The following is a 27,199-nucleotide window of genomic DNA, read 5'->3' as shown; positions in this document are numbered from 1 at the left end:
TGGATATTATCTAAAAAACGTCCACTTAGAAAACAACAACACTATAAATACTGCAACAAAATTAGGTAATTTTCACTATATTTGATAACTGAGACGCAAGATTGAGTTCGTATGAAACAAAACAGAGAAACAGAGTGATACAAGAGACGAAAAAAAGAGGCAGTTCCAATTACCCAGACAAACTGTTCGAAATATAGCTTTGCCATGGCCGACAAGAATATTAAGAAACATCTTACTCCTAAATTATATGTTTCAAAGAGTCACGTAAACACTTTGTATAATCAATGCTAAACTGTATAATTGAGCGTTTTCTCAGGCAACTGAATTTTTGCTACTATACTTCCAGTATAAATGAAATGATAAAATCCAATTTAATACTGATATTAAATGAGAATTACATACATTTGTGACTAATTTACACAATATTTACTCAAAATTGACCATCTATTGACCAGTTGTTATTTTAATATCATTAATATACTATAGTTTATGTCAATATTATGAATTAGATTGTATTTTTATCGTTTTATTAATTATTAGTTTTAGTTATTTTAGTACTTCAATCTTAAGTAAATCTGAAGTTTAAAATTATTTTATTTTAGTTACATTTTATTTTATTTCACATAATAGTTCAGTTTTAGGATTAAAACGATAATAACCCTGCTATATTGTCATATTTATATTATTCATATTTATAGCTATATTGTAGATTTTTTAAATATATTTTTAAACAAAGAAGGGCTAACATTTAATTGGCCAGTGTCAATAATTATTTCCTTTTCTGCTTTGTTGGGTTTCTTTAAAAGAAAAAGTAACTTAGAAATATATACAAACAGCTAATGAGAATTCAAATAAAACAAAAACAAACGTATAAACATAGCAATGTGTAATCGAGTCAAAATGTCCCCGGACAGCCATCTCAACACCCAGTTACACATTAGTCTACAAAAGAGCTGACAAAACATCCACATCTATTGTGAATAGGCAGTTAAAGGACCCCTCTGCAACCCCCCTTTCACTCGTAAGGACCTGTCCCAGCCCAAAAGGTTAATATTTGAAGGTGGGTGGCCATAAATATGGAGAGAAGGACTTTTAATTAAATAAGCACTTCTTAAATGCTCTCTGGGGCAGCACTGCTTTTGTTTAAAGATGATTGATTGACTGCTATCTCTCCAGGCTAAGTCATTTGTTTCCCCTCTGCTTCCCTCCTCCCTCCTTTCCTTTTCTCTCTCTATCACTCCATGTCCGATACCTCTCCATCCTACTTTCTCACTCTCATTCAGTCATTTACGAGGCCAATATTTCTCCTCACCCGTGACACAGTAATGAGCTCGCTCTGCGCCCGGCGGCCACGCCCCATCCCTTTTCCCAGGGGGCCATGGGGCAGGGTGCCCCGTTAAACATGAACTCAATCTAACAACCCTGGCAGTGCGAGTTATTTATTTTTCAGGAGGCCATAGAGCGGTCAAACGAAGCATTATGATGTTATTGCCCACCACAGACCTGATAAACAGGGTAAACAGACTCCAAGCCACTGTCACATTCTCTCGCCTATCTCTCAAACACACATTGAACATTATGTACGAAGTGCTTTATATATAACAATTTAATCCGAAATATTGGCCACCATAACAGGTCACCCAGACCATACAGCAATTCTTTATCCTTCTGAATTTCTTTAGTCTGATTGTTTGTTTAATCCTCTTCTCTGTGCTCTTTCATTTACCTTTCATTAGTGACTCTTTCTCTAGACAAGCATTAATATTCCTACTGCTCATATTCAGGGATAGATTTTTATTTAAATCATATTTAGGTGCGAGAATATCATAAGCCACCTTCACGCAATAGCACAATACGGTTGTCAGTTCTGTTAAATACAGTTGCGTGCACACACGGTTCGGTTATGACAACCTGAGAGTGACAACCTCATTTTATAACTGAAAACCTGTGCTTTGTGAACAGAACTAGACTAGTTGTGTGTAGCGGAACTAGTTGTATGTCGTGTGTCTCCTGTGTATTCATGCTGTTGCAAATATGAGCTGTGTGTCATTCGCTGTCCCATTAGTTTGTGGTCCTAATGCTGCACATCAAACTCAATAAAAAGGAATGCAAATGTTGCTGTCTGTTAAAGGCCCACTGAAGTGCCTTGTGTAGTGTTATTCAATATGTTGACGCAATTTCCACTGAAATAGGAAGACATGGTGGGAAATATTGAGCAGCTCCTCCCCTTTTTTAAAATGGCCAATAGCGTTTTGTTTATCTCACAGCTTGTCCAGAGCCATTGAGATCGGCAAAGCCACGTTTGACAGCCACAGTCTAATAGATTTAGCCTGGTTTTACCAGACTCTCGTACATTTCATTTGTACATAGAGTCTGGCCACTCTCCATTGACAAGCGTTTACTTCCTTGAAGGCGGGTTCTCTGTTGAAGTTTAAAACTATTGGATCTGCCAAGAGTCACTCTGGATCTGCCTAACCAATCACTAACGTTTGGTCGTGACGTATGTCACGCGCCGTTCGCCAACACCACCTCAGTGTCAGTGATAAAACCTCGTGCATTCGGATTGTTATTTATTCACGGTGGAGAGGAGAGTTTTGTGTTCGGAACGCGCTGCTCTCGTGGAGCATATCTCGTGCAATCATAACATGATTGTATATGCTGTCAATAAAATGTCATATGCTTGGTATGATAAGAATAAATGCTGCCGTGCCGTGAATAACAGCCCAATTCAAATGTTAACGTGCTTTTCTTCTTTTATTTTTTGAGCGGTGATGAAATATTTTGCTCTTGTAAACACTTGCCAGTATTTAAAGAAATACAAGTCTAGAAATGCAAATTACAGCTCACGCAACCGCGCAGTGCTCTGCAGGGGTCTATAAAGGATATAAACAGTGAGTTTTGAAGTGATATATTCTTGAAAACTCAGAGATGTGGATTCGGACAGCAATTACATTACCACACGACCTTGGTGTTTGTCAAAAGCAGTCGATAATTCAGCCTGGGGTTTTTCTCGCGGGTGGTGGGAGACGGACGGCTTCAGCAACTCCTTCACCACTAACGGAGCGAACTTAATACATTTCCCGGACCACAACATCAGCAGTACAGCAGTGATTGTTCTTGCTCCGTGTAACGGGAGTTCGTTTGTTCAGAGAAGAAGGAGGCGGGAACCGGCGAACGTTTAACAACTTTTAATCAAATAATAAACACAAAATGAAAGTAAAAGCGGCAGCCCCTCACGGACGACGGCCGCGCACAAACATAACAAAACACAACTTAAAATCCAGGCCTGGTCCTCTCTCGTCCTTCACCGGTGACGCTCGTCCTTATATGCCTCCGTGCTCCCTCATGAGAGGACTCGAGACCGGTGTGTCTCAATCACGTCCACCTCGCCACACTCCGGTTTTAACTTCTGGACATTCGTCAGCGCTGCCACACACTCGCATCTTTCACCGCCGCCATTACTGAATTACAACTCAAACTAGCGCACGACATCAACGTCATCGCTCTCAGCCACTCCCTCTGTTCGCTGATTGGACCGGTAAAAAATTGTTCGGGGGAAAACCTAAGCATACACCGCAGTCCCAGACGTAGTACTGAAGGAAAATGAAAATTGAGCGGAAGTACGTAGGAGGGCGGAGCCAGGCTATAATAGATTCCCTTTTTAGATTAAATATGAAACTGTTACTAAAGCAAAACAGTGAACAATCATGCTGAGGATGTGTAGTTTGAAAATTGTGTAAGTTATGTCGGTGCATGGCGCCACCTCTCGCTTCAGATTCTAGAGAGCATTTGATTGGACAGAAAATCGGAGGAGAAGCTGAAGTGCAGGCTGATGTCATCAAAATCGTTGATCCACATTGGACGGAAGAGACTATAAGTTTTGAACACATATATCTTCTAAATGTTAATCTTCTCATTGTTTTGGAGCACACTAGCTTATAGATAACCTTAAGGCTAACATATTATACTAAAAGCCAAAAAAATTCAATTTTGATTTCATGGGGACAGTGTTGGGGGTAACGCATTACAAGTAACTTGAGTTACGTAATATTATTACTTTTTCTAAGTAACTAGTAAAGTAACGCATTACTTTTCAAATTTACAACAAAATATCTGAGTTACTTTTTCACATTAATTTGACTGACAGCTCTCCTGCCCCCATGTTGAGAAAAATAAGTGCAGAGGCGTTGTGTGTGAACATGATGGTTTTTTGTAGTTCCAGACTAAATGTGAGCATTTATTTATCTCACATGCACAATAAAGATTCTGTACTCCTCAAAATGAATAAAATCAGTCAAATGCAAAATCAGAGTACTATGCAAACCTCCAATAATTAAATGTTAAATAAAACAACTATTTTTATGCATAATCTACCTTTATATTTAATTTACCAATGTCTTGCTGCTGACCCTTGATGATGAAAATTACTAGATTTTTTTTTTTTTTTGGTAAAACTTTTTTCTCCTGCATCCTATTCTACCATTATCCAGAATGGCAGCACAGCAGAGCTGCGCCCTCTACTGTTTATGCGTGAATTAGCATTTTTACCTCAGCCTGTGGCTTATTATTTCAATTTTGGTATGAAGAGGTCTTTACCGTTGCACAAAAATATAACTTTTTTGTTATAAACAAAAACAAGCCCAGCCCAGGTGAGAAAAAGTAACGCAAAAGTAACGTTACGCATTACTTTTCTTAAAAAGTAACGAAGTAACTCAATTAGTTACTTTTTAAGGGAGTAACGCAATATTGTAATGCATTACTTTTCAAAGTAACTTTCCCCAACACTGCATGGGGACTTTAATAAAGATTTGACGGGTCTTATTGACATTGCTACTAGCCTACTAGTCCTGGCTATCGCGAGAACAGAACATTTTGAACGTGAAAGCACTAGACGGATTTTCTTTGGAAAATATGTATTTTTGACACTGTTCTTTTTTTCATCACTTTCTGTTTGCTTATATGTAACACTGCATAACAAATTCTTCCAGATGCAAAAAGTTTATTGAAATATTACATTACCATAAATTAACAATACATCCATAAACTGTCTTAAACAGACTCCGTAGCACACATTTGGTGTACACTTGCTGACATCACTGTCACACCAAAATAATGCTATATAATCCTTGTGTCCAAATAATGCTAATTTCCTACTTGCTAGTAGGCGAAAAACAGTAGGCGAACTGTACTCGGATGACAACTACGTTCGGCGAGATTCTGAATCGAGCATCTGATGGACACTTTACTATCTCGTGAGGCCACAGGAGAGGATTTGTGAGTGAAACTGACGCGGTCACATGACATCGACAATATGTCGGATGTAGTATGTTCAGATTCCATTCATACTACACACATTCATTAACTATATGGATTATAGAACATTATTGGTGAAGTTTGTTTCTTAGCAAATGTAATACCTACTCAGACTTTTCAGCATATGCTGTTTTCAGCATACACAGCCACTTTGCTAAAAATCAACCTCAGTTATTATTGTTTACAAATGTCCTAAATGCATTTGTATGTATATTCTGTTGTGTTCAAGAGGGCCGTGTATCACTGATGTTCACATCACTTACTGTACCATGGGACTATGAATATGCATCACAATTTTGTTTCCTGCCTGTTTTTTTCTTTCCCTTTTGCTAACCCTTCCCCTTTACTCCCTTCCATCCCCATAAATCTTTCTTTCTGTACAGTCTCTCAATCACTTTTCCTCTCTCTTCTCTCCTGTTCCTTCTCCCTTCATCATTTTTCCCCTTCCTCTGTCTTTCTCTCTCTCTCTCTCTCTCGCTCTAGCATCAGGCCGATAAGGTCTGATGATTTCTAGCTACTCTAGTGCCAGCGACAGGGGACTTCCTGCCGGCTACAGCCCAGGCACCTGTGACACACTGCTGGGGATTGTGGGAGCTCTGATTTTTCCTTGACTTTTTTTCCCCTTTCTTGCTGGCTTCTCACACAGGGTCCTGGTTTCTGTGTTGTATGCTGAGTGTGGGTGTCTCCAGGGTGAAAAAAAAGGGATCACGGGAAGTCCTGGGCCGAATAAGAGCACCATGCTTCATCTTCTTCATCTCGCATATCTGCCGCAGAACTACAGCCACTCTGGGGCTGTAGATCACATAAGAGCTGCCTGCTGCTCCAGTAAGATACAGCATACTGTTTCAGATTTAATTTATTAGGCCTGTCTGATGCTGCAGCCTTTCTGATGTGATGCAATAGTATGCTTTTTGTGAGGGGACAAATTGTAAGATGGATTGATAGACAGACAGACAGACAGACAGACAAACAGACAAACAGACAGACAGACAGACAGACAGACAGACAGACAGACAGACAGACAGACAGACAGACAGACAGACAGACAGACAGACAGACAGACAGACAGACAGATAGATAGATAGATAGATAGATAGATAGATAGATAGATAGATAGATAGATAGATAGATAGATAGATAGATAGATAGATAGATAGATAGATAGATAGATAGATAGATAGATAGATAGATAGATAGATAGATAGATAGACAGATAGATGTTTTCAGTTGATGAATGAACACAACATTGTAGCATACCTCCCATCCAGTAAATCTCAATAAGCTTTGTTACTTTTAATATGACACAAAGTCTCAGATTTCAAATTATGCCCATTTTACAATAAATAAAAATAAATACTGTTTTGGTGCCTTTTAATGTGACGAGACAGATCGTTCAGCTCAAGAGAAGCACACGTGATCTGATCATCTCTTCCGCTTTAATACCAGTTACAACACGAAATAAACATGAATGAACATCTGAAGGTATGTTAAAAGATACAGTCCATCTTACCAAAATCCGTATCATGTTTCACCCGAGGAAAGACGTCAATAAAACAGCTTATAAACAATGTCAAGTAACGTCACATTTACCAGAAAAAAACAAATTCTGTGACCATAAACTAGTCAGCTAGAAAAATTTAGGAGCATTTAGCCAAATATATGCACCATATTACATATTAATTATATTGTTAAACGTGCTTTAATATTTAATGCATGTTTGAATAAATCCGTCAAGTTGACGGCTACCATTTAAATATTTATATTTAAAAAAACTAATTGGAGTAGAAATATAATTATGTAATTGTAAAGTTAGTATTATAACTTCATAAAGTTAATTTTAACCTTCAATAGTATAGTAATGTAGTAACAACTGACTTCCATGTATAGTTTACAGCATTATTTTTTTCCCCTGTAAATTTGCCATGTACTATACCTGATATATATCAAACATAATCTGTATCGAATCTAAATGGAATCGAATTGCTTGTGAATCGAAATCAAATTGAAACGTGAAATTTGTGTCAATAGTATACCCAGCCCTAATGGATAGATAGACATCTAAATCACAGCTAAAAAGAGAGAGAGAGGAAACAGGAAGTTGGCAGATTTGTCAGGTGGACGGCTCAGTCAGCGCTGAGAGGGTGACCAGGGCTGAGAGGACACACCTTGATAACATGGAGAAAGACTGATAGAGGAGACTGAATGAGGACACACACAAGTAGAGAGAGAGAGAGAGAGAGAGAGAGAGAGAGAGAGAGAGAGAGAGAGAGAGAGAGAGAGAGAGAGAGAGCGAGCACCAGGCTGTCAGGTGAGGAGAGAGAAGAAGGATGAAGAGGGAGAAGGGGAGGGGGGTTAGGGGTGTTTGAGTTTGGGGAGTGGACAACCCGGCTGGCAGGCAGGCCCATTAAAAATTCAGCAGCAGGGAACAGGCCGGGGATTCACAGTAATTAGATGACAAAACGGCAGGCTCGCTGGAGATGAGAGAGAGAAGGGTCACACACAATGCCTCCACCGCGGGGTAATTTGTAAGTGTCAATCACTACCAAGCCCACGAAAACGAGAGAAATAGAGGGTGGGAGGGAAGACAAGGGAGGGAAAAAGATGCAGCGGAGGGAAAAGGGAGAGAGGAGAGAGGAATACAGAGTGCAGGAGAAAAAACAGGAAGCGGAAGAGAAAAATAGAAGCAATGGATACAGACAGTTAAGGAATTTCAATCAAAAATGTAAATTCTGTCAACATTTGCTGACTCATTTATACAAATGGAGGAATTTTGAATAATATTCCAGTCGCTCTTTCCATTGCAATTAAAATGAATGGTGACTGGAGCTTTCAAGCTCAAAAAGAATGCAAAAGCACCATAAGGGCAGTGTTGGGGATTGGGTAAAAGTTACTTTTAAAAGTAATGCATTACAATATCGTGTTATTGTGTCATTCTGTATTGTAGAAGAAAGGAAGTTTGACATTCTTACTTCAGCAATAAAACACAAATGTGATGTTTATCTAAAGCCATTTTTGCTTATTAGTATGATTGAATTGGATCGTCGAAGGTCAGCAGCAAGACATTGGTTAATAAAGTGAGATTAAATACATAAAGTATATTTTTCGTAATTTAACAAATTACGTATTGCAGGTTTGCGTAATATTTAGCATTTCTGTTTTTATTCATTTTGAGGAATACTGAATCAGTTGTGTAAGTGAGATGAGTAAATACATGCACGCATTTAGTCTAGAACTACAATAACCATCCTGTTTACACAGCACATGCACACAGTGTCTCTACGCTTGCTCCTGATTTCGCTCAAGCCTGCCGCACAAGTAAAGCGTTTCGATCGCCCCCAGGTGGTTGGTCCCAGTATAGGTCATAAACCCTGCCCTCTCCGTGTAATGTAATGCGACGTGACACAAACTAAACAATCAAATTACACTTCAAATTATTATACATTTTTTTTTAAAGGTGGTTTCAGTCATTTTAGGTAGTTTTTAATCACACTAACGTAAGTTCAATTGTTCGTTTCTTAAATACATTTTGTTTTAGTTATTTATTTGATGCTATAAAAACGGGGGGGGGGGGGGGCATCATGATTGACAGCTGAGATTGACAGCTTCTCTGAGTGAAGTAGTCACTGAGGCACCAACGGACAATTTTTCGTGATTTTCAGGAGGAGATTGAAACTTCAACTCTAATTTCGACATTTCCCCTTGCCCAACAACATAATGAGTTGCTCTGCACTAAATTGTACTAACAGATACTGCGGGAGTGTGGGCGGGGTTTTGATATTGCGGCTCTACTTCCTGCTCTCTGCTCGGGTCCTGCATTTACTACTACGCAGACTCAGGTCCCAAATGTCAGCACCATATTGGGACATTGGCGGCTTCTAGGGGTGTAACGATACACCAATGCCAAAAATCTAAATAACACCTTTATCCAACTTGTTCTTGTCTTCCGTGTGTGCCTCCACGACGCATGCGCGAGAATATGACGCAGATCCGGCGTTCGGACACATGACCCAGAAGCGTTTTGTTTACAAGCAGAGGAAGACGCGCGTATCTAAGCTGTTGAATTCTACATTGATCGTGCTTTAGGTCTCGGCGTAGTGCTCAAAATGGGGTTAAAGTGCGCATTTCATGGATTCCCGAACCCCTGCGCTACGTCATATTCTCGCGCATGCGTCGTGGAGGCACACACGGAAGACAAGAAGAGGTTGAATAAAGTCGTGATTTTGATTTTTTTTTGCGCACAAAAACTATTGTCGTCGCATCGTAAAATTATTGTAGAGTCACTGTGGTGAGATGGACTTTGTAATGACGTTTTAAGTGCCTTTTATGGGTCTTGGGAGTGTAAATGTACTGAATGCCAATGGAGGCCTATCTGAAGCCTTTCTCAGCCATCAGCTTTCAACAAAAATATCTTCATTTGTGTTCCGAAGATGAACGGAGGTCTTACGGGTGTCGAACGAAATGAGGGTGAGTAATTAATGACAGAATTTTCATTTTTGGGTGAACTAACCCTTTAAAGATATTAAAAAGCAGTTTTTCTTAATACTATAAAGTAGCCACCACACTAATTTAAAAATAAACAAAATAACAAAGTGAAAATAAAGTGGCATTTTGTGGTTATGGAAACCATGGCGAATACACAATACTTCATGAACTGTTAATGAAACATGAAAACTGCTCCTGATAAACAGAATGCACATCATAACTGCATGCAAATCCTTCCCAGCTAACACACGTCGAACCAGTTATGCGATTTATTGGTACTTTACTTTTATTTCATGACTTACAATTTGACATCGTAACGTTGCATGCTTGTAGTTTCTCTTGCGCTTATAATATACGGTGTGATAGGGCGCGCGTGTAACTAAAAAGAGTGCGCTACGAGTGCAGTATAACGGCTTACACGACAGGAAAGTGGTTTTCTGAGGTGAGAGAGATTTTTTATTTTGTAACAAGCTACGAAAATGACGATGTTGCTGGGACTCCAACTAAGGTAGCATTTTGTCTACCTGGCTCTCTTTGTCCTTCCACCATGCTGCAACTTGAGCGATCACCCAAATGACGTGACATGCACTTGGAAGACAAAAGTTAGTAATACTAAAAAAAGTTAGTTTACTTAGTAAATAATATTATTATAATAATATTTAGTAAAAATACAGCTCTTATTAGTTGTTAAAAGTGTACTAATTACTATTTAATCTAATGTCAAGGAAGAAAAAAAATATTTTGTGACATAAGGTGAAATGAGAGCTGGGGGCGGGGCGTGGGTGGTGTATTGCGGTTTTTCAATTCGGTTTGAATATCGTTACACCCCTAGCGGCTTCACTTTTCATCAGTGGAAGAGAGTGAAGGCGCGTCATCCATCTTTTTTTATGGTCTATGATTTCTCTCAACATGATGGCGGTAGGAGAGGTGTCAGTCAATAAATGGAAAAACAAAGTAACCCAGATATTTTGTTATAAATTCAAAAGTAATGCATTACTTGAAAAAAGAAATCCGATTACATAACTTGTTACTCAGTTTTGTGAACTAAATCAACGGATTCATTGAAAAGATGTGTGAGTAAATGACAGAATATTGTTTATTGTAAACTATTCGTTTAAAGTAAATAAATTAGATTTATATAATAAACTATATAATAATTATATATTAATATATAAATAAATATTATAAATGTGCTGCATTGAAAAGAAAATACAGAAGCAAGAGCAGGGTAAATAAAAAGAGAGAGAAATGTTAGTGCACAGAGCCTTCTTTAAACTATAAGCAAATTAGAAAACATGTCCTCTATGGTCTATGAAAAGAAGTGGCCAGAGTCACCGATACAATACATTTGGGGTGACGGTAATGAGCGCACCATTATAAAAGCATTCACAAACCGCCAAGAGGAGGCCACCGCCCTCTGATCTACAGGAGTCTCAAGGCCACCACAAGTGCACACTTTGATTCAGGAGTGGCCTTCACAATTTAGTTTGTGTGTTGATCTCAGGTCAGTACAGGGTCACGGATAGAGGCTCCTCAAGCAAAACATTGCATGGTAAACCGACACTTTTATCTCTGGTAAAGCCTGTGCTTTGCTGAGGTGGTTAATATCAGACTGGAATATAGTCTGACTCCATTGCATATTCAGTTCGGAAGAAAGATTCTAGAAAAACGTGGTAACTGGTTATAAGGAGAGGTCACAGAATCAGTGCTTCCTTATTATTTGCTGGTTTTGTGTGCGAGAATGCAGAGAAGTGCGACTCTGCGAGAGGTGTAGTGAGGGACGGTATAGGTCAGGGAGACAGGGCTGACTGACATGTTTCTTGCGGCAAAGACACGAGCTCTATTCATTCAGACTCAAAGAACAGCATCACCAGCACAATGAAGCAGGCATGTTAGCATATCTCTACCGACACAGTGCCTCTCAACATCACACATGCACACACATTCTCAAACGTACACAGACTGTAGGGTTCTCTTCCAAAGGGAGTGACTGATTTCACAAACACATAGAATACACAAAACAAAGAAGATGTGATATGATATGTGTTATTCTGTGACATTTGTGTTCCCACAACTATAAGTGACTGAAAACGAATTTCCGATATACTATATATACACTAATTAAATGAAAGGTGTCATGAACTGGCTCTTTTAATTTTTTAATACTGTTGTCTGATGTCAACTTATGACGCTTGCACGGTTTTTACATTCAAAAACATCATAATGAAAAAGTAATTGGCTATTTTCTACCCTGGTTTTGAGCCTCTCTCCTGGAACGCTCGGTTTTTGTGGGCGTGCCGCATTGAAGACTTGAAAGTAAATGCCCACTGCTATGATTGGATAACAGTTTTGTATAATGAGTTTCGATTCCCCCGTCAGTACATGTGGGGAATTGTTTTGAAAACTTCCAATGTGGAGAAACGGCAACCGGAATCCACCCACAGGGCTCGCAAAATGTCTTTATCAAACAAACATAATTATTTATCTCTCATCCACCCTCAATATGAATGTTATTTTTTATTACTTGGCCCGCCCGATCGGTGGATATATCCGCAAGCTGCGCATCATTAACACACACACACACACACACACAAGCCAAGCATGTGCATCAGCAAAACTTCACCGCAGACAAATCAGCATATTCAAAACTTCCGCAGCATAATCAGTAGATATCAAATGATCTGTAACAATGCAATTCTATCACATATAAAAACATGTTTTACTCACATAAGTGTGTGTTGCACCGTTCCTGTCGGATCCAATATAGAAGGCACAGCATTGTGTTTTAATCTCAATATGTCTGCAAATCCAGTCTCGACCTGTGTCTTGCTTACAAACGATTCCACCTTGAAATGAAGCGAACAAACGTGAGCTGGAACTTCATTAAAAATAAAGTTCAACCACACATTCCTAATAGAATCCAAAGGAAGCTTATGCAGCGACTTTGTTCTTCCACAACAAGAACAGCGCACAGCGCACTATCTTGCCATCTTCGGCATGTTTATTGCTCGGTAGCATGATCAGTTTAGCTCCACGAGTCAGTGGGCGTGCTTGAGGCGGCGTTTCACCACACGATGACGTCAAGGGTTAGACTGGGTAAACCCAGCCTGATCTGCCGGCGATTTGATTTCGCCCTGCAACTCAGTCTGGAAACCTGTACATTCATTTCTACTGCTTCTGTTACACTTTTGCGGGAACCAATCACAGACTGGTTTATCCACATGGCGCGCTATTGGCGGGTTTAACACAATGACGGATAGAGAAGCGATGGGTCGTTGCCCGTTGATCACGCCTCTTGTGGTCTGATTGGTTGAAGGACTATCCAATTGCGTACAGAGTCATTTAATTTATGCTCGTTTATCACGCCTCTTGTGCAGTAGAAAATACATAGCAGACTCCCCAGACCAATGTTCAATCTTAAATTGAGCTTGGTCTGGTGATAGCCAGACAAGTCAAGGGTTGGAATATTCTGAGATCTCTCGTTTTCTGGTCCTGGTGTCAATACAAACTTTTCTTTGACTAACAAGGAAGTTTTCAGCTCCGAAACTCACAGGATATTCTTATATCACGATGAACTTTTATATATCAAAGGCTGAATGAAAAGTTGATTTCTCAATTCATGACACCTTTAATGTAATGCACCACGTTAATTGTAATGCTTGTTCTTTAATCAAAATATCAGCTAATTTGCATATACCAATTAATCCCCATAGCATTTTAACGGGTTATAGCCTATGGAATATATATTAAATGTAATAGGGCTGCAACTAACGATTATTTTGATAATCGGTTAGTTGGGCGGTTATTTCTTTGATTAATTGATTAAAAAAGGCACTTTTTTATTATTGACAATACACACTATTCCACATTTCGCCCAATGCTGTCCTTCAAACAAATGTGCCAACTATGAAAACATATATAGTGAATATATCTATATTGATGCAGCTTAAATCCCTACATTAAAAAGTGAAGATAATAATAAAGATAATTAACAAAAATAAAACCACAAACTCAGTGGTAACAGAGGAGTCATTCCACGAAACTGGTATGATTTGAGTCCCTCTGACCTTTTTAAGTGTATTTTATCTATTGGGTCTCCAAGATCTATTTTGAAAAGCGTTTTGTATCAATTGAAATGTCTCCTTTAATAAAGTAAAAAAAATATGATATACATTTTATCTTTAAATTAGAAAATATCTAGTTTTTTCAGTTGACACCACCTATTTTGTCACGTGCTTCATGGCCATGTGTGTTCTGCCTAGATCTTCACATCTCAGAGTTAAGCGAATTGTTCTGAAAGACTGTTTGATGTAATTATTCAAACATCTACAGACTTCTATGAGTCTGATGGCACTGCACTGAAAACAGCGGCATAAAGGCAGAGGCAGTATCGCGCATGCCTAAATGCTGATCCTGAAAAAAGGGAGAAATACCTGCAGAAAGAAGAGACAGGGAAAAAGAAAGAAATCAATGATTTAAGTGAAAGACAACAGCGGCTGAAGCGTAGAAAGTGGAGAGAAGCTTACAAAAGAAGCAAGGAGAGGAGAGAAGCACTGAAGAACTTAACCACTCCTCCACAATGTCCAGATCATGCCCCAGAGCAGTGTCCATGGCCAGGATCTTCAACGTAGAGCAATGAGCAGTTAAGAGTGCTAGAAAATGACTAGGCTGAGTGATAGAAAGTGTTAGAAAATTAAACGTGCAGTTAGAGGTGCAGTGTGTAAATTTTAGTGGCATCTAGCCCACCGCCCACTGCTCACCCCTCCCTTTCTAAGCACATAGAGAAGCTACAGTGGCCGACACAGGACAAAGATGCTATCGCCAGAGAGTAGCTAGCGCACTGTAGAGCAGGTTGTCTGTTTAGGGCTACACAGTGCACCTTTAATAAATGTACTATTAGTCAAAGTCTGTGACAAAGCGCCATGTGGAGATCTTGAAAGAGGTGTGGGCCAGACTTTGAATGCCACAAAGCGCGCACATGCACAAACACACGTCAAAAAAGCACACAAGTTATGTTTTTTGATGACCTATTGTATAGGCTACATTATTGATATCCTGCAGTTGGGGAACTCTTGTTCAATTGCAATTTATATCTGTTGTCTTTCTTGGTTACATAATGAAATACAGTGTTTTTAGAAAAATCTTCAAATTCCGAAGTTAAGATGCATTTTTGATTAAAAAAAAAAATTATGAGGTTGCTGTCACAAAAAGTGCCCATTTGAGGCTTTAGTAGCCTACAGCAAAAGTGTGAGATTTTATGTAACTTTTATATTTTGCAATTACGGTACAGAATTAGTGTGAGGGACATCTATAGGAAAATGTTTATTTCATTACAAATACATTTTATAATCGTTTTCAGAGAGCTTCCATAGTGTCCATAACGGGGTTGAAGACTAATACAGGAACACACACATGCACTGTATGGACACAACTTATTCAATAAATTACACAGTAAATTTATATTCAATTACACACTGTTATCACTTTACAGTTACCAGCACTCTCATAAAAAACTTGAAATACGTTTTGACTTTAATTAAACCTACATTTAACGTCTAACAAAAGATATTTCAGCTAAATTCATAGTTGTGCGTTGGATGTCACGTCTGTTCGACGCGCATGCGCTTGCTGGCGCTCGTTCAGTAAAGTCCTTTAGTTTAATGCTGGCGATTTTTTAACACTTACAGATAAAGGATATAACCGTAAAACGAAAGTTCTGCGCTGAGGAAACATATCTCAGACATTAAACTGCAATATCTGTCGACTGTCTGTGCCTGACAGGGCAACTTAAGCCATGTTAAACGTTAGGCTAATGCAGTAGCTTGAAATAAAATAAAGAAATCAGGTATCGTGTACCCTTACAGCAGCAGCACCCTCTGTTTCCTCCACTATTTTTAGAGTCATTTTGTCCGTAGAAATGCCTTATTCAGCGCTGCATTTGGCGCGACTGGCGGAAATTTTCCGTTCACGGTGGGCAGACGCGACTAATCGATAATGACCTTCGTTTTCATTTAAAGCTACACTATGTAACTTTTCCGTCCACTAGAGGTCGCCTGTTCAAAACAAAGGCGTAGTTTGATGACGCCACGTTTGAGCGCAGAATCTCGGGACATGTGGTCTTCACCTCACAGCCGGTGGGAAACAGTCAGGATAGGACTCGGGCAGAAATCATGTTCATGGATGCGATTATTAACATTACTGTAGTCTGAAGCAGAGCAGGAGCAAGTGTTGTGGAGCTGAGCAAGGCCGCAGGAGCGATTGAAGAGCGGGACTGTTATTATGGCATAGTCGCTGGCGGAACTTTTATTATGACACGGTTGTCGGCTGCACTTCCTCTTCCCCAGTGCTGAGTGTGAGGTAACGCAGCTCTGTTTATCGTATTAGATATATCTGAGTGTGTTGAAAAGGAAGTTATGACGTTCGCTCGGCGGCTGCTGTGACACTTGTTCACACTGCAGTGAGAGTAAAGTGTTTCACTGAATAAAACCGGAGACCGAGGGTGACGCAGATATGACGCAATCGACAGGCGACTCCCTCACACGCATAGCTCACACGTCCCGGTTCCTTGGTTAAAATAGCAATTTTCTCACGATTTACAAATAGTTGAAAACATTTGGGATATTCTAAGTACTCAACTGAACAAAATATATAACACTGGCCTAGTGGTTTCTGGATGTTTTACTGCAAAAATCCTACATAGTTCACCTTTAATTATCGATTAGATGTTGCAGCCCTAAAATGTAATTATTTTGATGTACGTTTTTATTTTCCTGAAAGAATGCCGAGTTTTTTTTTGTCCCTGGACTTTCTTTTTTTCAACACCATTATGTTTTGACATTCCCTCTTTAAAATAATGGGTTGATTTTCTGACATGGTTTTTGAAGAAGTGACATAATAATCAAAACACCACATGATTCAAACCGTGCTTATTTCAATATGTTTACATTTAATGGCCTCACTCGGCTCAATATTTCAAATCTGTTATGAGGAAAAATGTCATCTTTTGGCACAAAGAACAAAATTATTACATTTGCTAGTATTCTTTTTCTTTTCTTTTTTGTGCATTGACCTTCGACCTCCATTAGGCTAATACAACCCCAAAAAACATTTTTAGAGGGTAAAGTCTTTTCCAACTTTATTGTGAGTGTGAACAAGTATATGTTCCTAATGTGATATGGTTGAAATAAGGCCTAGCTCTTTAGGTTAGCAATGAAACCACATATTTGGGATTGTGGATAGTAATTTAAGGATCTGATAAGTGTTGATCACTAATCTGAATCTGAATCTGAAGGGATTGCGATGCAAAAATGTTGAAAAAATACAATGTTGAAACAAATTCTGAATTCTTGCAGGCTCAAATGGCTCAACAGATACTGTAGATTTATTTAAAACCATGCCTTTCCCTATTAATCTATCCCACGCAATGTTTTAGATTTGCACCTCAGTTTGTGTAGACCGCACTACATGCATAATCAGCGTTCAATAAGCTCAGAGGTAATGAGCACACATGTTTAATTGGATAAATGAAAGCGCATACCGATTTAAAATCAAAAACATGGCCTAAAAATATGAAAATATAATTAGGACAAAGATAGACTTGCACTCTCACCTGGTTAATGAATTAAAGTCTTTTAATGCAGGGTCTCCAAACACCTTTTTATATTTTTTTTAATTACAGAGTGATTAAATTCCCACTTTTCCACCTTGTTTATAAGCTCCCTATAATTAGCAGCTCGTGAACCCTCACATTGTTCTATTTATTTATTCTGTTCTGTTATTTTAATTGTATATTGAATAGAGAGTTACAGAATGTGTTCACTTGAAAGATAAAACAGACAGACAGACACACAGACAGGTCTAGAAATGCCAAGGTCACGGGTTTGATTCCTAGGAAATCCTATGTACATTTTTTTATCAAATATAAGAAATGTGAGCATTCAGTGTGTGAAATGAATAAAGACAATGACATCTCTGCTACATCAGTTGCTATACCTCAAACAAATTCATGCAGTTATTTAAAAGGGAAATCTTTTCAATATAGATAATCGCTGAGAATCGTAACACAAAGTTGCTTAGTCTTTTATGTCCTTGACGGACGGTATTTGAAAGAATTTGAATGCAACAAACTGGACCTGAATACAGACTGATAGTTCTCTTTGCTCTGATTTAGCTGAGGAACACAGGTCAACCCAAACCACTAATTTCTTTAGACAGTTGTTAAACGAAGACAAAATGGCATCACATGAGAAGCACTGATGAACATTAAGGGCCGCAGAGAACAAAATAGAATGTCAGAAGAGTTGTATCATTGCTGTTCATTATAAGAACCTTCATAGGGTGATCAGGACCTCAGCACAAAATAGAGAGGTCTTGTAGATCACCCTGAAGGGGTAATTTTGCAATAATGACCAGCTGACTGCTCATTATCCCCCTTATTGCACTGCTATTTGCCAAATAAAGAAAGAAATGGACATATCATTTTGATATGAAGTAAAAAGAGACCTGCACAGCTATGAAATTCAGTTGCCTGGGCAACGGTCAGTTAATCAATGTATATTTGATAAGAGAATGAGGCTATTGACTATTGATCAAAATCATGTATTCCAGGAAGCTGCATTATAATAATAATAATAATTCAATTCTCTGAGTCTGATACAATAAGTGAGCAAACATAAGCGCGTTTAGACTATTATATTAGACAATTGTCAACAGTGTCTTTTAAGAAGCGACATTGTGAGTGTGAAAATAGAAATTACATCTTTATATCACTGTTTATTAAAAAGTGTAAATGCATTTTACTCAATCACAGTAAATGTTCCTCAAAAGTAGCAAAATCTCCCTTCTATGTTGATTGACATTGAATGTATATTGAAATACTTGAATACAGCATCTAAAACAGTATGTAAATGTAAAACTTTTACAACTATTATGCATGCAGCTTATGACCTTCTATTAACAGAGACCACATTTTCATAAAAATCCATTTGTCACTTACACTGCAGGACAAACTTGTAAAGATGATTAAAATGGGTGAAAAACACATAAAAAGACTTGAAGGGCACAGCTTTCTTTCCTGTGTTAACGTAATTCCTACCGAAACAGGAATTTTAGACAGGGCACATTTATTTTTTTCACATTTTTAAAATTATTTTTATGGGATTAGAAAGATTTTTTTAAAGGAAATGAACACATTAAACTGATAAAAAATAAATACTTTTACATTGTTACAAAAAAAAAATATTTTTCAAATAAATTCTGTTCTTTTGAACTTGTGTTCAGTTTCTACAAATATTATTAAGCAGTATTTAATAATAATATTACACTGTTTTAGCCGTTTGTTCATAATAAGAAATGTTACTTGAGCACCAAATCAGCATATTAGAATGATTTCTGAAGGATCATGTGACACTCAATAATTTACCATTGTAATATTATTTTAAATTGCAATATTTCACAATATTTCTATTTGTACTGTAGGCTATTTTTAAGAACATTTGATACATTTATATACATTTATATACATTTTAACCTAAAATCCTGATGATTGGAAACAAATTGTGATTTCACCAACATGTTCCTGGATCAACATCTTTATTGATCTTGGAACAACATTTCAATCAACCAATCAGATTTGAGGGACAAGATTGCAGTTTATATCAAGTTTATGCTTACATCCAGGGTTAGGTGCTTCTACATCAGTGTTATTCAAAATCAAAATCTTCTGATTATTATTATGGATAGGGTTTTATTTAGGGGTAGGGATATGATTAGGACTATATTTTCAAACAGGAATGTTGTTTCAGCAGGGCCGGCCCGTGGCATAGGCGGAATAGGCAAATGCTAGGGGCGCCACTCATCCATAGGGGCGCCAAAATGTATTACTGATACTATTTTATTAATATTAATTTGAAATATTACCAAATAAAGCGCAAAAAAACGTAACTAAGTCCCCGCATCTTTCCGGTCCGCCTCATCAATCTCCCCCCGCCTATCTACTTGAAGTGCGTCAGAAATACAACGCGTGATCAGTTTATCGTTAGGGGAATTTGTTGTGTCGCGTCGCCTCTCGCCGCATCCAACGCAGACAAGGTTGCTTTCATTTTTTAGGGTGCTTGGCCGTTCGCGCCAGGTGTTGACACGGTGTAAGTTGCCTGATTATTTATGACGGACGGTCTAAAAAAAAAGACAGAAGCCCTCTGATGCAGGGAAGATAAGGGATACACTGCTCTTCTTACGTAGTATTTGTGTCTTGTTTATAGTCTAAATATCTAAAATTCCTAAATCAAGGTTGAAGGTGCATTTACTAGATAAGTTAAATGACAGAAGACAGTTTTCTTGTTTTCTTGAAAATAAAATCAAAATGAAGTGAGTTTTTGCTTAAAATAAGCAAAATTATCTGCCAATGGAGTGGAAAAATAATCTTATTTCTGATTTAAATCTTTTTTCTGTCCCAAACAGAAATAAGATTATTTTTCTCATCCCATTGGCAGATAATTTTGCTTGTTTTAAGCAAAAACTCAAGACATTTTTCTTGTTTACTTGAAAATCAAATCAAAATGAAGTATGTCATTTTACTCATCTAGTAAATGCACCTTGATTTAAGAATTATTAGATATTTGGACTGGAAACAAGAAAAAGATTCTAAATAAGAAGAGCATTTTTTGCTGTGTAAAGACAGAAGTAAAGGGATGTAGGCAAATTAGTTGAACAGTTAATGAACAGTTTATTTAATTGCATAGTAGTAAAATACTAATGTTTGCTAATTAATTCCAGTTATTTTTACCTTAAACTTTATGCAAGCAGCTGTTCTGGGTTCTCCAGAGGTCACAGCCAGTGTAATTTTGTAAAAAATAAATAATATAAAAATATTAAACGCATGTAATATCACTTTTTTAATAGCCTAATGTTTTTACTCTGCAGTTGTGCAGTTTTAAGGGGGTGTAAAGCAATTTTAAAATGTATTTGCCTAAATTAGTAATGATATTTATATACAGGTTTATTTAAAGGTCCTGTTCTTCGTGATCCCATTTTTCAAACTTTAGTTAGTGTGTAATGTTGCTGTTAGAGCATTTATAATACCTGTAAAATTATAAAGCTCAAAGTTCAATGCCAAGCGAGATATTTTATTTAACAGAAGTTCCCTTTCAAAGCCTACAGCGAACGGCTGGTTGGGACTACATCCTGGTACTTCCTGCTTTAATTACGTCAGTAGAGCAGTTTGTCGACTAACCTCCGCCCACAAAAACACGCGAAAAAGGGGGCGTGGTCTTGTTGCTCCCGCGTGGAGAAGAGGAAGTGTTGCGTTCGGTTGCGTTTGTATAGTTTGTTTGTCGCCATGTCGTGGAGACGCTGTTATTTTCATCCCGGAGTCAAGTCACCTTTGTTTGGCTTTCCCAGGGACGCTGTACTGAGAGATCATTGAGCGCATGCATCTCCGTTATGGTGAGAGGCGTGACCTTTCCGGTAACGTGCGCTCTGCGTGAGCTAAGCTGCTGTCCAATCACAACACGGGAACCGCTGGCACAATCAGAACTCGTTACGTGTTTCTGAAGGAGGGACTTCATAGAACAGGGAAATCTTTCAAGCCGTTTTTAGGACAGTGAAAACAGCAGTACACAGATCAGTAAATTGTGTGAAAAATACTGTGTTTTTTTACACGCGAAACATGAACACATGTTATATTGCACACTGTAAACACAATCAAAGCTTCAAAAAAACACGAAAAACGGGACCTTTAAAATGGCAACATTTTATGTAAAATTCACATTAAATATCAAAATTTCTCAGTTGAATTCCTGGTGAAAGCATGAATGCTCATAGTTTAGTGGAAGATTGCTGCCATCTACTGGAAAACAAACACTTTTGCTAGTTCTCAATTAATAGTTTGTGCATGAATGTTAGATGCAATTACTCTTGCTATTTGTGTTTAGGCTGTAATGTGGCATAGGTGTAATATTTGTACAGTTTTACTATCATCAGCCTTTAACAAATAAAAAACAATAATAATATCATGAACATAATGATGGGGTAGAATGGACTGGACATCATATAAAACAACAATAAAAATAAAACATCAATGCATTACAAAAATAAAACAGTACGAGTGTTTCCACAACTTAGAATGATAACGTGTAGTGCTAAACCTTGATACAAGGGGCACCAAGTAAAATCTTGCCTAGGGCAGCAAATTGGTCAGGGCCGGCCCTGTGTTTCAGGATCAACAAACTATGTTGATCCAGGAACATGTTTTACTTGGCAAAACCACAGTGATCTGCATCAACTACCCACATAAAGTATGTGTGCGTGTAAAAGAGAGAAAGAGGGTGTTAATTGAATGTGTAATTGTTTAATCTCAATGACTGTAAGATTGTGTCCGTCCACTCATTGACTCTGACATGCACGAGCACTAGAATTGGAAGCATATTGGATTTCACTAAGTGTGAAGTGATCTGCTAACCTCTGGATCTACTTTACAAGCAGACAATGGAAATACCGATTTACCCACTTCTCACCTGCTCTTAGACATGATTCAGCCATCGTCATGTCTAAAAAAATGAGACTGGATAAAAACAGGACCATGATATCCATGATATTAAACATAGGAGGAAATGGGACTGGAGTCTAAACAACTGCCGACACAGTGTCAAGCTAGGAAAAAAGGAAGAAGGGAGGACGTTGGTGGAGAAAGGAGGAAAAGGGAGGACAAAATAAAAAGAGGGAAAGCGAGATGGAGGGAGACCGGCTACACTAACTGTCGAGGCAGTTAATATAAGGTTTTGGAGATAAGGCCTTGCAGACAAACATTGACAAAATCAGGCGTTTCGCTGCAAAGCCGGAGCTGTCAGTCAAACTGAGAGACAGGCCAACAATCAGCACTCGCATTCCGATAAGCACGCCAGAGAGCGTGTGCAGAAACTGCATCTACAGGCACACAGTAATGGAGAGGGGGAGTGGAAGGAGAGGAGAAACAGAGAGAGAAAGAGCTAGTATGCTCAAGTCTACACCATGCAGGGTAGTACAACAAAAAGAAAACGGGGAGAAAACGATTAAACGAAAGGAAAAAGTGTCTCACACACACAAAAAAGTGAACAGTTGATAGCAGATGTTTCTCGCATAGCTGCGAGACACCTGAATACATTCATAGGTTCGAATCAAAAGCCGATGGAGGGTTGAAAGCATATGAACGTGTGTGTGCGTGCAAAATTCAGGGCTCTCGTCAGACCCATCCGTGCCTTCTCACACTGAGGGGGAGGGTGAGGGAAGGGAGCGAGAGAAAGGTGTGAGATCAGACTAGTAAAAATAGCACTTCCTCTCTCGGCCTCAACACCTGGGGAAATGCCAGAAGGTGGATGAGGGTGAGACGGACGGAGCGGGAAAACACATTGAGACAAAACAGAGCAGCATTAAGATTGTTAAAAAATAAGTTGAATATGTGTAGTATGAACGTAATCCGTACATCCGACATTCGTCATGTGACCTGCCAGTAAAGTGTCCACTGGATATGCACTTCAGAATCCCGCCGGAAGTATAGGGCATCCAGTTAGGCTAGACTACTTTTTGCCTACAGTTTTATGACAAAAAATATGAATGGCATCCATCATTTTGACGGATTACACTGAGGGTGATCTGATTGTAACTTGTAACCTTTAATTGTCACCCCTGTCCACTTGCTGGCGAGTGCGCTCTTGCTGACTATCAAGTTAATAGTCAACGAATGGCTTTTACATGAATTAGCCTGCATCCGAAACCTATGCAGCTGACTTGTTACCTTGCTGCCTTATCAGGCAATGACTAATAAGGCAGCGTTTGTGCACGAAGGTACCTCATGAAACTGATTTCGGATAGACTTCTGAGGCAGAGTCTAGCAAAGTTGAATGATCTACAGCAAAATAGCGTGAGCTTTGGTGCTAACTAAGCATATTTAATTACTACAGTAGTAATTTCTCACTAGAAATGACATCAGAAGTGGAAAACATTAGTCAAAAACAGACTTTTATCTACAAACTGACCAGCAGCCGCAATTTTCAGACGGCATCTTTCTTTTTCTAGCTTAACTGTCACCGAATGGAACGCATATAGGATTGTGGGATATCAAAAGCAGTGAAGGATACATCTGTGCTGCCTTCAAAAATCCATCAGATGAAGGTCTCTCAGGAGGCAGGAAGTGAATCTAACATTGGATTCGGACGTGCCTTGATGCAATTCCTACCTTGAAATGTGTATTGTGAAGGCTGCATTTTTCGTTTTTTTTTGGATGCAGCCATTGTTTACAATCTGTTTTGTCTTTCTGCATTTGAAACACTGATTGAGCGATTACATGAGAGACATGATATGGATTTCGGTAAATTGGCCAGAATATTTCAGCATATTTTCTAATGTTCATTTATGTTTATTTCGTTCTGTAATGTAGTAAAGAGAAAGGGATGATCGCGTTCATGCGCGCTCCACTTAAGCTTGAACCGAGGCGCAACGGTGATCTCTCGCGCCACATTAAAGAGCCCCCAAAACTGTATTTATTGTTTGAAATTTGTGATAAAATGGACAGAATTTGCAAGCTGAGACTTTGTTTCATATCAAAAGTAACAAAGCGCAAAGCTTATTGGAGGATTTATTGGACAAACATTCATGATTCAACTTTCTCTTCATAAATAAATAAATGCATAATAGCCTATTTGCTTGTCCTGTAAGTTTGTGAATAGAATTGAAAATGTGAGCAAAATCAGAGCCTATTAAATGGCTTAATTAGTTAGTTCACCCAAAAATGAAAATCATGTAATTTATTACTCACCCTCATGCCGTTCCACACCCATAAGACCTCCGTTCATCTTCGGAAAACAATCTTTTTGTTGAAATCCGAAGGCTCAGTGAGGCCTGCATAGGCATCAATGTAATTTACACTCTCAAGATCCATTAATGTACTAAAAACATAGGCTATTTAAATCAGTTAATGTCAGTACAGTGGTATAATTTAATATTATAAAGCGACAAGACTATTTTCCGTGCGTCAAAAAAACGAAATAACGACTTATATAGGCTAGGATAACCGATTTCAAAACACTATAGCTGTCATGAAGCTTCATGAAGCAGCTGTTTTGAAATCGGTTATCACTATACAAGACATTATTTAGTTTTTTTTTGGCGCATGAAAAATATTATCGTCGCTTTATAATATTGATATTGAACCACTGTACTCACATGGACTGATTTAAATATGTTTTTAGTACATTAATGGATCTTGAGAGTGTAAATTATTGATGCAGGCCTCGAGCCTTCGGATTTCAACAAAAGTATCTTAATTTGTGTTCTGAAGATGAACGGAGGTCTTACGGGTGTGGAACGGCATGAGGGTGAGTAATAAATTACATTATTTTCATTTTTGGGTGAACTAACCCTTTAATATCATTAAAATTATAATGATGGGTACTAATAATAGATTATATTATGACAGAAATTTTACGACCCTGCCCATCAAAATGATGTAGGCATATTCGGATGCAGCCAAACTTTTTAATGAGTGAATCGTCGAATCATTCACTCGACCAAACAGAAGAAAAAAATAAATAAAAGGAAAAAAAGCTGATTCATTTAGGAATGAGAGTTTCTTGTGGAGACATCAGTTCTGCTTTTTTTAAACAGAGAACAAAACTGATATATAGGCTATTGTTTCTAAAATAAAAAAGTTTGTCTATAAACTTGTTTATTAAACTTGTAAAAAAAAAAATCTTGCACACAATTTGTTGTTGGTGGGAATATTATGTAGAATATAATTTTATGCGGTGTTGAGTGAACTGCACAATAAAGCGACTTCATCAATGAATGCAGTAATGGGCTCAAGTCTATCATTTTTGCACAGTTCTGACTCTTAAAATGTTGAATCATTATCAAACACAACTATGATGATCTGTTGCAAATAGAGCCAGAAAGAGCATGTTTTGGGGTACTGTGTAAATAACACGCTGCGTTAGATGAGCAGATCTATTCACCAGAGTCATTTCTGGAGAACACATGGAGTATTTTTGATTAGTTTGTGTGCTCTGAGATACAGCAAGCACAATATTGTGTTGTAGTATTCCGACTGTGGGAATGGAGTCTTGTACTGTAAATATGTTTGTTCAATGAGCATGTCAGCTGGATATCGAAAAGGACGGCTAGTTTCATTTTCCTTACCCTGTGTGAGGCTACAGACATGTTTCTTTGTTGCTGGTTCACACTTGGATATTGTCAAGTATAGCCTATCATGAGATTATTTTCCTCTCTAGCTAATTTTAAGAGGCTGAAGAAAGCACTATTGGTTTCCAGACATGTTATTTTTTGTGTAGAGTTATGTGACAGGAAACTAGCTACACTATTTAACCGATTTTGTTGTTGTAGTTCAAGTATTATCAGTGTTAAGGATGTACAAGCAATGACTTATGATATGATATATTTTAAGTGATATGCAGCTCTTGGAATATAGAGCGTCTCTGAATAAATTATCACCATCACCACTATGGAAGCATACAGGCGCATGAATAAACATGCAAATAAACAATGAAAATTACCATAAATCTGCCCTGCTAATGACTAAGGTTAAGTCAAATTCTCAGAAATAGAAACAAACAGTCAAGCAAACAAATATGTTCAAAGCAGTGGGAGCGTGCTGGCTTACGAGCCCTTCTCTCTCCACGCTGCCAAAGATGTTCACACATAGAAGCATGATGCCACAGGCAGGGCATATGTGGAGGGGGGAAATGAGGTACCAACAATCTCAGCATCCAAGCACTGAAGCGGCAGTAGAGACACACTGCCCCCTATCGGCGATTTGGGAATGCAGGTAACCACCCAAACAAGATTCATCTTTGATTTGTCAGCTTGTAGAGAGCTGTGGCAAGCTGAGAGAAAGAAAACCGTGTTTCACTCAAGTCATGTAAACAAAATATGGGTCACTTCATTAAAAAATGAGAAAAAAAAGTATTTGAACCAGGAAAGTTTCTTCCTCCAGGCCATCTAAAAGCCCCCAAAAAAGAAAAAAGAAAAAGTGCAATACAACACACTATTTATACTTGTATTTAACATATCCTACCCATTTTCTTATTCATTCCCTTGTATAATTGCATCTCTATCTAGTATATATAGATATTTTGTCTATCTTGTCTGCGTACATATGCTATGCACACTTATTTTATTGTAAAGTGCCCATATTATGCTATTTTAAAAGGTCCTGATTTTGACTTTTACAACATGCAACAAAGGTCAAAAAACACTTCAATTTTCCCACAACGTTGCACATCACCTCATTTCTCAAAGACTCTGGAAACGACTCGATCAAAGATTCGTTATCTCTATGCCCCGCCTTTCCTATATCTACTCTGTTCTGATTGGTCAACCGCTTACAGCGCATGTTGGAAATTAGCGTAACTGAATT

Source organism: Gobio gobio (assembly GCF_949357685.1).
Source record: "Gobio gobio genome assembly, chromosome: 14".
Taxonomy (NCBI): domain Eukaryota; kingdom Metazoa; phylum Chordata; class Actinopteri; order Cypriniformes; family Gobionidae; genus Gobio; species Gobio gobio.
Note: the sequence above shows the minus strand (reverse complement) of the source record.